The sequence below is a fragment of the Sebastes fasciatus genome, chromosome 14 (assembly GCF_043250625.1).
Source record: "Sebastes fasciatus isolate fSebFas1 chromosome 14, fSebFas1.pri, whole genome shotgun sequence".
Classification (NCBI taxonomy): Eukaryota; Metazoa; Chordata; class Actinopteri; order Perciformes; family Sebastidae; genus Sebastes; species Sebastes fasciatus.
Window position 1 is genome coordinate 6,470,138 of NC_133808.1, and position 15,121 is coordinate 6,485,258.

The following is a 15,121-nucleotide window of genomic DNA, read 5'->3' on the forward strand; positions in this document are numbered from 1 at the left end:
CGATCTCTGGTGCTGGTGGATGTGACAGCCATTGTACGAGAGACTGACACCTCTTGTATAGCAAAAGGATACCTGAGTTGCCACCAATCTAAGGTGTGTTATTTAGTGTGAAGCCAGTAGGAAGCAGGAGGGATGAGAGTGGGATGTAACCATGAACAAACACAAATCCAGCAGGACCCCTGCAGCTTACTGTGGGTGGACCTGCTTGTTTTCCCCTCACCACACACACACACACACACACACACACACAAAGTAAAGGTTGGACTTGTCTAAAACTAAGGCTGCCAGTTATAATGGAGTCTGACAATTCATCTTTGTTTTTTTATGTGGCTACATGAAATTCTCAGCATCTCATGATCCATGGATAAAGAAAATAATCCAACAACCAGCAAGCAAATTTACCAGACATTAGGAAACACACCCAAACTGCTCCATAGTTTACACACCCACACCTGCATGGAGGTGTGCTCTACAGCAAAGAACTCCTGATCGTCTTAGACAGCAGACAAGTAGAATGACTTGAAAGAGAAGCAGAGGAACTTTACAATGTTATGTGCAGCGTATAGACTTCATTACACGAGCTGACATTTAGGCTTCTCCTAAGTTATATTATACTTATTTGCTGTGGAGGTTTACACACATCATGCTATTATATTGGTCTTGTCCCCCTTGTTAAAAGAGGTAGAGAGCTGCTTCTTTTCTCTCATTCCACAGAAGCTCAGTCTGTGGGGACTTGGCTTAAGTCTCCGTATGGATCTTGAGCAAGGCACCAAACTCCCAAACTGCTCCAGGGGCGGTCTAGCTGTGCAGCACAGCTAGACCGCCTCTTCATCTGGAAACATCCCAGTAACAAGCTGGTTAAAGCGAGCATAGTACCATCTGGCACTGGCTCCCCTCTCCATTGCTCCAGGCCACCAAGATTCTTCAAGATGCCTCCTTTTGCTCGAGTTTCGAGGAGTTTTGGAGTAGGTGGAGGGGGAGGAGAGGAGAATTTGAATCTTTATATTTGTGGTGGGATGCTGGTAAGGCTCTTATTAGGGCATTTTTGCCAGCAGTACTCTTGCTTTCTCCACAGCTGAAGTCGAAAGGGTGCTGGGAGGGCTAGAACGTAGCGTAAGAGAGATTGAGGATGAGCTGGTAGATCACAACAGAGTAGAAATGCAACAATCTTTCTGAACTATGTAGAGGGGCATATCTCCAAGAGCGGCAAAGGGCTCTTGTGAGTTCAAGTTTTTCCATGCTGAGGGAGATGGATGCCCCCACTGTGTTCTTTTTTAGGTTTGAGAGGAAACATGAGGAAGACAAGCAGCTGCATTGTGGGTACAATTCGAGAGGGGGCTGCTAAATTTGATGGGGACTTATTTTCTGCTGTAATGTGTGACAATGTGTGTACTGGAACCTTTGCTTGATTACCTACCAAGACACTCTGAGTCCTAAAAGATTAGCATGGACTCGCCCATCACCTTACAGGAGCTGAGTGAGACCATCTCTCAAATGACCCCTGGGAGGGCCCCGGGGGTTGATGGCCTGCCGGTGGATTTTTATAAAAAAGTTCTGGGGAATACTTGGTAGAGATTTATTTGAAGTTCTTTGCGAATGTGTAGAAGCAGGGGAAGCTACCGCTGAGCTGCCGCTGAGCTGCCGTCCAGCGGTTTTGGCTCTTCTGCTGAAGAAAGGAGATTTGAGTGACTTGAGGAACTGGAGACCTCTGGCATTGCTCTGTGCGTATTTGAAAATGTATTCAAAGAGCCTCGCCGGTAGACTCAAGAACTGCTTGGAATCAATTGTACACAAGGACCAATCATACTAGGTCGCTCAATGTTGGACAATCTTCACTTAATACGCGACATGTTGGACTCGGCTCGACTGTCAAATGTAAACTTTGCTCTTCGTCTGCTAGCCCTTGATTAAGAGAAGGCGTTTGACAGGGTGGATCATGGGTACCTTTTTAAAACACAGTCTGCTTTTGGTAATGGGGAAACGTTTATTGCAGGGTGTTAAAGTGGTGTTTGCTGGGGCCTCATGTTTAGTTAAGGTGTGTGTGTGTGTGGGTGGGGTGGGGTTGCTGAGTAGGCCTGTAGAGGTGGGGTGAGGTGTAATGCAGGGATGTCCTCTCTCTGGGCAGCTGTACACTCTGGCCATTGGACCACTGCTAGTGATGCTGTGTAAGAGGTTGTATTAAGGGATGAAGGTGTGGAGCTATAGGGTCAACACTCCTGTTATGGTTTCTGCTTATGCAGATGACATCTCAGTCCTAGTAAGAGAAAGGCGGGATGTACAGGCTCTGGAGAGTAGCCTCCAGACCTATGAGAGAGCTTCCTCAGCCAGACTTAATTGGGTTAAGTGTGAGGCTGAATTACAATATGCTGAAAGGTTATTATGGCATTTTTTGCACAATGATGCCAAAAGAATTGTTGCTACTGAAGGTTTGAGTGTGATGTTTAATTAAAGATCATCAAAAGTCAAAGTCTCTCTGTCTCTCTCTTTGTCTCTCTCTCTCCCCCCTCTCTCTCTCTCTCTCTCTCTCTCTCTCTCTCTGTCTCTCTTTGTCTCTCTCTCTCTCTCTGTTTCTCTATGTGTCTCTCTCTCTCTATCTCTCTCTCTCTCCCCCCCCCTCTCTCCCCCTCTCTCTCTCTCTCCCCCCCTCTCTCCCTCTCTCCCTCTGTCTCTCTCTCCCCCCCTCTCTCTCTCTCTCCCTCTGTCTCTCTGTCTCTCTCTCCCCCCTCCTCTCCCTGTCTCTCTCTCTCTCTCTCTCTCTCTCTGTCTCTCTCTTTGTCTCTCCCCCCCCTTCTCTCTGTCTCTCTCTCCCTCTCTCCCCCTCTCTCTCTCCCTCTCACTCTCCCTCTCCCCCCTCGCTCTCTCTCTCCCTCTCTCTCTCCCTCTCTCTCTCCCTCTCTCTCCCTCTCTCTCTCTCTCTCTCCCTCTCTCTCTCCCTCTCTGTCTCTCTCTCTCCCTCTCTCCTCCTCTCTCTCTCCCTCTCTCTCCGGTAGTCTCATCAGCAGTATCTGGTGTAGGAGACCGACCGTGCGTCCCTCCTCCTGTCCTCCTCAGGTCCTCCTCCTGTCCTCCTCAGGTCCTCCTCCTGTCCTCCTCAGGTCCTCCTCCTGTCCTCCTCCGGTCCTCCTCAGGTCCTCCTCCTGTCCTCCTCCTGTCCTCCTCAGGTCCTCCTCCGGTCCTCTCGTATTAATTGAAGTGAACGTGCCGTTCTCAGACACCTCGGTCCAGTTGTGTATTCTGCTTTCATCTGGATATCTTATGTTATCTCCTGATCTCCATCGGCACCACGTCACCAGCTGAACGAGGTCTCTCGAAGTTTTCTTTTCCCTTTTTCATCATTTTCTCAGACGGATATAACACGATGCGTCTGTGAGGACATTGAAGACTGTCTCAGGTGATGAAGTTTACTAACATGCTGTTATATTCCACAGGGAGCTCTCTTTATTAATAATACTCTAGTCTTATTACATCTATTGAGTTGGATGCTAGTTAACAAGAAAGCTGTGTATGATCTCTTATTATCTCTCATTTGATGTTCCATTAATAGATAGTTCAGTTTACTGATGTCCCGTCAGTGTGAGAGGGAGATGTGATTACTGTTAGTTCATGTAGGCTCATTTAATAACAAATCAATCAAATTATATTGGGGGGAAAAATAAATATTGAGTTAATAGAGTGAGCCTTTACTGCTTCATCTCCGGCATATTCCTCTGGTTTTGTCATTTTTATTATACATGTATTTATTTATAATATTTCCTTTATTATTATAACACTATCATATTCCTCTAGTCTTGTCATTTTTATTATACATGTATTTATTTATGATATTTCCTTTATTATTATAATGCTATCATATTCCTCTAGTCTTGTCATTTTTATTATACATGTATTTATTTATGATATTTCCTTTATTATTAGAACGCTATCATATTCCTCTAGTCTTGTCATTTTTATTATACATGTCTTTATTTATAATATTTCCTTTATTATTATAATGCTATCATATTCCTCTAGTCTTGTCATTTTTATTATACATGTATTTATTTATGATATTTCCTTTATTATTAGAACGCTATCATATTCCTCTAGTCTTGTCATTTTTATTATACATGTCTTTATTTATAATATTTCCTTTATTATTATAATGCTATCATAATCCTCTGGTCTTGTCATTTTTATTATACATGTATTTATTTATAATATTTCCTTTATTATTATAATGCTATCATATTCCTCTGGTCTTGTCATTTTTATTATACATGTATTTATTTATAATATTTCCTTTATTATTATAACACTATCATATTCCTCTGGTCTTGTCATTTTTATTATACATGTATTTATTTATAATATTTCCTTTATTATTAGAACGCTATCATATTCCTCTAGTCTTGTCATTTTTATTATACATGTCTTTATTTATAATATTTCCTTTATTATTATAATGCTATCATAATCCTCTGGTCTTGTTATTCTTTATTTTACATGTATTTATTTATAATATTTCCTTTATTATTATAACGCTATCATATTCCTCTAGTCTTGTCATTTTTATTATACATGTATTTATTTATAATATTACCTTTATTATTATAACGCTATCATATTCCTCTTGTCTTGTTATTTTTATTATACATGTATTTATTTATAATATTTCCTTTATTATTATAAGTCTATCATATTCCTCTAGTAGCCTAGAGCTATCTCCAGACAGGTGTGTCTGCGCTCTGCAGATGAGTTTGAAGCTGGAATCCTGATGCTGGATGCTATCAGTGAATCCTGTGATATCATTGGTTAGTCCTATACAGTTTAGTTCTGATGGATCACGTGGTTCATATACAGTATAGGCTGGAAGGTCTCGTGTCTAAAGGGACTCACTGAAGTGTCAGAATAGAGCAGACTGGTGCTTTTCTATAACTCAGAGTCTTTGTGACACTGATCTCTGCTCTCCTACAGGACCAGGTGTAAAATGTTGCCAGAGCGTTTCTCCCCGGTGACTATTCTCTTCCTCCATGTGGCGTTACCAGCTGTGTGCTGTGAGTATTATCAGCCTCTCTTCCCCTCTCACTTCATCTCACTCTTTCTTTCTCATTATTCATTCACTTCCCTCTGCCCCACCCCACAGCCCAACAGTCCCATATCCATCTCCCCTATATATATAGGCTGCGGATTACATTCATTATATGATTTCAGATGAGTTAATATTACAGTAGTTAACCTGACTGGCATGCCTGGCAGCCACCCAACCACCTCAGAGAAGAAGCAATTACCCAGCCCAAGAGCCCCTGACAACAGGTCACAAGCATACCCAAGACGCCCACACAGAGCAGTCAGCGGGATTCACATGCTATAAATATCAGTGTGACGAATGAAAATCAGTGTGAGCTACCCGTCTTCTCTTGATGGATGGAATTATTCTGAGACTGTTGTACACATGGACCCTCTGGTTAAAGTGGCTGTAATCACATCTTTAATAGCCTATTTTTTTTATGTCCACCCAAATCATAAATAATTAATTTAATTTAATCCAAATGTGCCTCATCAGTATGTAAATCAGGCACTTGCCTGATGATATCCAGATGGATGGAGGAAGAATGCAGATTCATGAGTTAAAAGCATCAGCACCGCAATGTAAAAATACTCCAGTACATATCCTGCATTCCAAAAAAGTCCAACGGAAATTACAGTGTGTCATCCCCAATGTGATTAAAGTCCTCTTCAACTCAAAAATATCTTTCACTTAAAGCAGCAGTGAGTAGAAGTGGAGCAAATATGATTAAAAAAAATATTTTTATAAAACTATCACTATATCCTGACAGTAGTGCATGAGAAAAACAACAAGTCAGAGCTGATCTGGAGTCTGCCGTCTCTGAGCAGCTGTCAATCACCCCTGAACTCCGATCAAATGGTCAAACTTGGCAGTGCTGATCAAATATGAATCAATATTCTGTTACTGTAATGCCTATTTCTCTCCTCAAATGTTCTCAGAAACATCTTGTTGTGTACTGTTTAGCTGTAAAATGAGAACGTTTGTGACCACGTTGAGATCAGTTGAGGAAATACCAAGCACCGCCCACCAGCTAAACAGACAGTACACTACAAGATGCTTGTTGGTGAAATTGCACAGAAGAACTTCAACTACACAGGACAAAATGCTCTGCACTCATTCAACACGTAATGAGCCCAGACATGCAGTACAAGCTTTTAAAAGGATATTAGGGAAGAACTGTAATTCTTTAATTATTGATGAAAGTACTAACACGGGAATGCAAGAACAGCTTGGTGTTGTAATACGATACTACAGAGAATTATGTCTACTTTTGCTGGTATCATTAATTTAGATGGAGATGGAGATGCATATTCAATAACAGAGGCATTGCTGACATGTTTTGCAACAATCCAAGCTGTGTCCAAACGATGCATCAGGCCCGGAACCGACAGATGCAACACTGTGTGTGGCAAGAACCGTTCACTTCTCACAAATCAACATTGTGTGTCTGAAATGTGTGTGCCACTCGATTCAGCTGTGCTCCTCCTATGCAATGCGTAATTTGCCGAGGTTTTCACACAGTACTCTCCGCCAGCAAAGCTACAATCAACTCTATGAAACGATCAATGTTGGAGAAGTTCCACTAAAAATCCTCCAACTTTCAGACACAAGGTGGCTACGCTACCTGAATCGGGTGCTCGACCAGTACGAAAAGCTCACATCCACTTCCAGTAGGCTAAAGACAAGGACCGAAACTACAGTGTGGAGATTTCAGAGTCAACAAACTTTACTTACTGTTCCTTCAGCCCATCGTCCAAGAGGCAAACCGAGTGAACAAGATGTGTCAGCTGGAAAATACAAATCCATGCAGGCTTTTCCCACAAGCTTGTCAAAATCTATCTGAGCATGCTACGAAGTGTCACAAAAATCAGCACCGTGATGGTGGACGTGACAGCTCCAGGTGGTCAGAGATCATCTACTTTGAAGGGGCCATCAAAACCAACCAGCTGCCTCTCTCAGTTCCAGATGGAGCCGGAAGATGCACATCTGTCCGCACCAGCAGCAGAGAACGTCAAAACAACAGCGTTGCAAAGAATACCTGCTTGAATTTTCAATTCAATTCAATTTGATTTATTGTTATATAGTGTCAAATCATAATAGAAGTTATCTCGAGACACTTTTCATAATAGAGCAGGTCTAGACTGTACTCTATAGTTTAGAGACCCAACAAGAGATCCCCCATGAGCATTGCATTGTTATGGTAATGCGCTGTGGCGAGGAAAAACTCCCCTTTAGAGGGTAGAAACCTCGAGCAGAACCGGGCTCTGGGTGGGCGACCATCTGCCTCGACCAGTTGGGTTTAGAGAGAGAGAGAGAGAGAGAGAGAGAGAGAGAGAGAGAGAGAGAGAGAGAGAGAGAGAGAGAGAGACAGACAGACAGACTTAGAAAAATGTTAACAATGTACAGACTGAGTAGACACAGCCTGGCCATAGAAACAGGTCGTCACAGGTAGAGCAGACTACCCAGGGAGGCTAGGCTGTGTTCACATTGTCATACAAGAGAGGTGGAGACAGAATCTCACTTCTTACTGTGCTGTGAGAAATATAACAATGTGAGAGATGTTTTCTTTGAAAAAAATAAATAATCCTGAGTTCACCATCTCCCCATTACTCAGAAAATACCATACTTATGTGGGGAGAAAAATCAATGTGCAATATTGGCTGCAAAATATGCTGACTGTTGCCATACAATAAGAGGTGCTACAAGCTCCGAACATGTTTCTGATTGACTACATCTGTAAAATAATGTATATTTAAAATGTATTTGGTATATTGGGATTGTGATTATTTTGTGATTATTTCTTGTGAAATGCAATTATTCATTAATATGTAATTTAGCTTTGGCAATAATGTAACCTGAACGTGCCAATAAAGCCAATACAGCTTATTTGAATTTGAATTTGACAGAGAGGGAGAGAGAGAGAGAGAGAGAGAGAGAAAGAGGGAGAGAGAGAAAGAGAGAGAGAGAGAGAAAGAGAGAGCGAGAGAGAGAGAGAGAGAGAGAGATGCACAGCAACCACAATAATAGCACAGCAGGTATAAGTAACAATACAAATAGGACTAATAACAGAAATCAATAGCAGTGGATGTAAAAGAGTGATAATACAACTATCAGAATTAATAGCTGTAATGATAATAGAAATATAACTAATACTACTAATAATAAAAAGGGTGATAATAATGATGGTAGCAGTGAGTGTCAAGCAGGCAGCAGACGCAACCAGGATCCGGGTGTAACCCCGATCCATGGATACCTGCGAGACGAGAAAGCATATAGACTCTGGGAAGAAATCAAGTTAGTAACTTGCATGAATGGGACATGAATGCATCCAGATGGAGAGAGAGAGGAGGAGAGGAGCTCTGTGTGTCATAGGAAGTCCCCCCGGCAGTTTAGGCTTATAGCAGCAGAACTAAGGGCTGGTCCAAGGCAGCCTGAGCCAGCCTTGGGCCAGCCCTAACTATAAGTGTTATCAAAGAGGAAAGTCTTCAGCCTCCTCTTAAATGTGGAGACGGTGTCTGCCTCCCGGACTGAAACTGGGAGCTGGTTCCACAGAAGAGGAGCTTGATAGCTGAAGGCTCTGGCTCCCATTCTACTTTTGGAGACTCTAGGAACCTCAAGTAACCCTGCGTTCTGGGAGCGCAGTGCTCTTGTGAAGCAAATTAATAACGTCCAGTCTCTCAGGGTCTTCAATCCATCTACAGTGCTCAGTGCACCCCCCCCTCTGTCTGTCTGAATGTCCTTCACATATCTTGAGAACCGTCCATCCGATCTACTTCACACTTGGCGGGTGTGTTACTCAGGACCCAAGAGAGTGCAGTGTCAAATGTGGTGCAATTTGGCCAGATGGTGGTGCTATAACAATGAACTTTACGTTTTAGCCTGTAGCTTTTGAACCTAAGACTCAGAAACAGAATTATTTTGTCCTGGATTCTGTGGGTCCAAATGAACATAACATATAAGACACGCCCATTTTTTCCCCGTCATTTTGAATTGTGTCCAACTCAGATTTTTTTTTTGCCACTCCTGCACATTTTTAGTAATTGTCACAAAATTTGGGATTTTTGATGTTCCTTATAGTTTTGCCATAGCTGCTCCTCACAGTTAGCTCAGATGCTGTAGGCAGGGCTTAAATTACAAATAATGTCGGTAACACTTTATTTTACAGGTCCGCAAATTTCATGGTAATTAGGTTATAATTAGCAAGTAACCTATTTGATATTTATTTGGAATTACTGCCAAATCACCCCAATATTTAGCTCAAAATTGATCAAAAATGACTTTATTTTAAACATTATTTAATGATTATATTCCGCTATTTCCCAATAGCTGATAATTTATTTAATACATTTAATAATATAATAATACATGTAATTTATTAGCAAATAATTTCTTTGAAATTTCTTTAAAAACTCCCTGAATCATGACATTAGCTACCAGGTTACATTAGTGTAGACAATAAGTCACACAATGGTGAGATTTGTGCCTGATCAGAAGTGTCTTCTATTAGTTCTGGTTTTCCACCTCCGATGAAGAGCAGCGCAAAGCCGCTTCTCAAGCCTAAGGGCCCTATTTTAACCATTATATGCTATTTTAGCATATAAATATTAAATAATGTTTATAATAAAGCAATTTTCGATAAATTTTGAGGTAAATATTGGAGTAATTTGGCAGTAATTTTAAAGAACCTTCAAATAGGTTACTTGCTAATTATCACCTAATTACCATGAAATTTGCACACCTGTAAAAGGTTGTAAAGTGTTACCAAAATGTCATATGAACGCTTTGTGCTATTGCGACCACATTTAGTGGACGTGTAGATACTGTATGTCTGAGTGACCACGGCAAATTTGCTGCAGCAGCATCATCTAACTTTAAATCAAGGAATCTCTGTTTGTCTATGTATGACTGCCCTTCGCATATCTAGAGAACCGTTTATCCAATCAACTTCACACTTGCGAGCAGCCATGCTCGACAACGCTGCAAGCAGCACTCCTGTGGGTCAAGTAATCGGCGCGTTTCCAACGGGCACTTCACTAGCATTTCCGAAAAGGAGGGAATTCGGCAGCCGATCCTTTTGCTTTGTTGATACCACTCAGATATATTTCCATCTACAGACAAATGAAGTGTCTGCCTCCAAAACAGCTTCAGTTCCCCTTGTCACAGATTCAACATCTCTACCGGAGGGATGAATATCATTCTTTCTGAAGATATTCCCTCATTTGGTGTTTTGATGCTTAACACTACCCCCATACAGTACAAGTTCAAGCATAATTTGATCTGGTGACAGGACATGATTCACAACACTTTCATACTCAGTGAGACCTTCTGCCCTGTGGAAGCCTATTCCCTTTTTTCCTTTCATTCGTCACCGGTATGTATCATACGTGGTGATGATTCACATCACATTCAGAGCTCCCACGTACATTACTGAGTTACTGCAGCATTATATTTCCAGGAGGTCACAGAGGTTGTCTGATCAGGACAGGACAGGTTGGTTGTACCTTACTCCACTCTTGCACTTTTTAAAACTCACTCCCATTGGACCTAGAAGTGGCATTAAAATCACATTTTCCCACTCACCCCTAGCAGCATGGAAGCTCTCAGATGTACTTGCCGAGGTTTTATATAATCCGACTTGAGATTTCTGGTGCTACATCAATACAATAGAAGTGAATGCATTGAAAAATGACATAAAAACTCCAATTAATGTCTAGACTCAGTGTTACCATGTTACTCAGGATAAGCCACAGACCTCAGTGGCAGCAGGTTTTTTAAATTGGAAGTACTTAACTTTAAAAGTAAGGACAGTGCAAATTGTTGTGATTGAGGTGTGTATATGACATGCTACAGTAAGAGGTCCACTACAGTACGCTCACACTAGCAGCAGCTTTGTCAGGTTTGCTGGGTAGCTGTCTCCAGCAGCATGCCTGCTGTTGCTTGTGGGATATGCTGTGAAACTGTGAAGAACACAAACCATAGCAGAAAAATACATGCATTTATTTTTTAGGTGTTGTTTATGCATGATTGTTTTTGCCATATTCCGGTAGTTTCATCATAAAGTTGAAGTTTTTTAAGAAGCCTTACCAGCTGTTCTTCCATGATTTCTGTTCTTACTGGCACAGAAGTCAAAAACAGCTGCCCGTCATTTGTCCGTAGCTGCACTACAACTCTGCTCATTAGCATGATGTTGAACTCAATTTTCTCCCTTCTCCTCCACACTGACATCTCTCAGCCAGCCATGACTCTGCCCTCTGCAGTAGTTCGCCTCATTTGAAATGAAAGAGTACAGACAGTCTTGTCTCCTGTTGTTACTGTCGGTGTCAGTGCAGTTATTTCTCTGCACTCACTTATTAAAGTGTAATTTACTTAACCCCCAGGTCTGAGCCTAAGTCCACCCACTGCATACATTTTAAAAGTGCTAAAAAGTGGGCTGAGAGATGAAACCTTGCCTATGTGTGAGGAAAGCATCAACGCAGTCGACAGACACAGTAGCTTGGAAAATAGCAAATATGGGGCACAGAATTGGATGAATTTACTGTTTAGCAGACCACAAATGAGACAAGAATTTGCACCCAGCACCCAGTCCCTCTGATTTATTTATTTATTTATTTTTGTTGTTGTCTTTTTGGTCATTTTTAGATAATGGAAATCCCTTTCTGTATATGTATGGTTTTAACATTTTTGGTGTTTTGGTTGCTGAATTGTAAAGCACTTTGTGTTGCATTCTGTGCATGAAAGGCACTATATCATTGATGGCGGTCAGGGAGAAATAGCTTCCAGAGATATCCAGCAGCTGTGCAGCTGCTTGTTGTTACCTAGAAACTGATATTGTGAAAATTATTTCTTAAAGTAAGTGGTGGGAAATAACTGGGTGTTAAAAATAGAGCATGATTTGGAGTGACCAAAGTGTGTGTCTGTATACTGTACTGGCACTAATAAGTCCTGTAGGAACTAAGGAAGGTGCCTGCTTTTATTCCCTGTAGGTAACTAATGAGGCCATTTCAAGTGAGAAAATGTCACAGGCAGTACGGACACTCTGGGATTTAAACGTACTTCCTCTGTGTAGCCAGTTTTTAAGCCTGCATGGCAAATTGCACCCAGAATAAAAGCCCTTTGAGACACATTCAGCACAAAAGATGGAGACAAAGAGACTCCTATAGACACGCAGTTTTTTTCAGGGCATTTACTTGTAATCAACTACCACGGCTGTGATTGGTTCTTAAAGTCCAGGTAAAGCAAAAATAAACGTGTTCTGAGTTTGTCACACCACAGAAAAATGTGTTATTAACCACCCAGCAGAATTTGAATGATTAAAAGTAGCCTATATAAAATTAAGTTTCAAAATCGTGAAAAAAATAAGCTATACGGTATTCTCTGCTCTGAAACGCTGGGGACATTTCGCTTAAAACAATTGATCCACCGTTTTACAGCCGCAACAGTAGCGACGGAGTCGGTTACGGCGGAGCCTATGACCTAAACACAGAGAAATGTGTTGTGTTGCTTACAGTCACAATTTACTACCTGTAGTTAAAGGGACTGTTTGTAACTTCTTACACGTATAAATCCCCCGGGTCGGTGTCCCATGCGCACTCGCATAAGCATGCTCGCGTGTGGCTACGCTGTTCAGACAAGACTCCAACACAAATTACACGGAAGCACCAAAACCGCAAAGTTATATCTAGTGAAGCCCGTCTTGCAAAACAGTGTTGACCGCGGTCGTAGTCCGCGGGGGAGACCGTAGCTTTGGTCTCCAGGGCCGGAGTCTCTGCTGTACTCTGCTCCTCTGCTCCTCTGCCTGCTTGCCTTCATTCAGCTCGCTCCACCTCACGTGCATGCGCGCACACTACACACTGCAGAAGACTTCGTAGCTCTGAGAATATCTAGTGAAAAAAAGTGGACGTTTGTGCAGAAATAACTGCTGCAGCTCCTCCAGACCAACAGAGGTTTTCCGTGTCTTGTGAAGTGACGGGGCTCCGCCGCGAGAAACGTTGTCATCTCTTTACCCTTCTTCATGCATGAAATCAAATAGGTTTTTCATATCATCGCTTAAAAGTGTAATTACATAAAGCTTTAGTGAAAGAACATGTTACATTTCTCTAATACCACGGGGCACTTGATACTAAATTTAAGAATGACAAAGACCCTCCTTAAAAATAAAGCACTTTATTCATAAGAAATATAAATTGTGTACACATAATGCACACAGTAAACTGTAGTATGTAAACTGTCCGGATCATGTCCTCCATCAGAGTAAAGGGTTTCTTGTAGAGTGAAGTTGTGTCAGCTGGTAATAAGAGTTCTCAAGTCACAGTGGTCATCCTGACCTGACGCGTCTTCCTGTGGATACAGAGACTGTCCCGACGCTGTGTTGTCTTCAAACCATAGACTGTATATAAAGATGGACGTCGTGACAGCTCCCCAAAAGTGAAGCCAAAACATCTGCATCGCCCCCTGGTGGCTGGCTGCAGTATAAGTCATAAAGCCTACCCCCTCCATGTTAGCGAATCAGACATGTGCCAAACTAAAAAAAGAACACCTCAAAAAAAAAATTCCCAAAGATGGTTTCTGTCATTTTAGGTAGTTCTTATCACGCTGATGGATGTTCAAGTGTTCATTTTTCTTTTAAGTTTGGTTTTAATTCGTTATTTTGTGCTCTAAAAACTGTGACTCACGGCTCCTTCGCGCAAGGACTGAGATGATCTCCTGGGAGCCCCCATCGTCACAGAATGAACTTTGGAATAAACTCATCTGTCACTCAGAGCGTTAAACGCCGCTGGGATGATTGACCCCCTACGTCACGGTGTTCACAGATGCGTTCCGGACGGGGTAGGGGGTGGACCTGCCTGTGGAGAGCATTTTGAAGAGATGCAGATTTGTCTATATTACCACCAGACACCTTCCGCCTATTATAGTAAATACTCCATTCTCTTATTGTAGAACACAAATGTGTGTGGAAGCAAACTTCAGGCAGTCACTACGGAGCAGTAACAATGCCAAGGTTATTCATTAAAAGCCTTTAGTAGTTACATGTTGTGACAGCTTTCACAAACGTATCAGTTTGACATCTTAAAACAGGTCATTAGCTCCTTTCAGACATGCACTTCATTACATTAATGTGCTTTCAATTATTTTACCTGTCATCTTTATTTTTGAATAAAGCTCCTGAGTCACTTTTCCGTAAAGGCCAAAACAGCAATCTGACAGAGTCGGAGCTAGTAACATTTCTGTAAGACTTCAAACATGACTAAAGAATGAGTGTGTCACAGTTAAGTAAAGGTTACAGGAGCGAAAAGTTAAGTACGCTGACAAAGACATTAACAGTGTCTTCTTTGGCCTCTATTTTTTCATTTAATTATATTGTGCATGGGGAAATAAAATCAGTTTAATGAACCGTGAAATAACATGAATGAGCTGCGACAAAAGCAAAAAAGCAAAATCCTCAACTGACTCAATAATATTCATCTCTCTCCTTTCAACTAAAAATTCAATTACATTCATGTTTTACCCTTTAACTGACAATTCAACTGCTTTCAGTGGTCAACTTACAGTTCAGATACTTTCAGAGCTTACACTAATGTCTGTTTCACCTGCAACTGACAGTTTAACAACGTTTTATCTCTTACTTTTTAACTAACATCTGTCTCTTTTTAACTGATAATTCATCTGCTCACAGTGGGTACTGTCATAGTGTATCGAAAGCTTGCGTCTATACAGCATGGTTCAGCCCATCCGCATCCGCATAGTTAGAAAATGTTGGGTGTGCAATGACAGGCGAAAATATTCCGTGTGGACACTCGCAACCCTCGCAGATGCGTCAGGCATAAATCAGGCATTACTCTTCAACTTCCAGTTTAAACTACTTTCAGAGTTTATACTTCAACTGCTTTCGTTCCTTTCACTTCTCACTGACACTGATTTCATCTGCTATCATCTGTCACAGTGGCAGTTAATTACACTGACTGAGCCAACTTAAAGTTGTAGTAAAGACAAAAGAGGGTAAAACAAAAGGTAATCATTAGTCTCCATACATTTTCAACTTTCAGTAGAGTGCAGATCTCCACCAGGTGTGTCTGC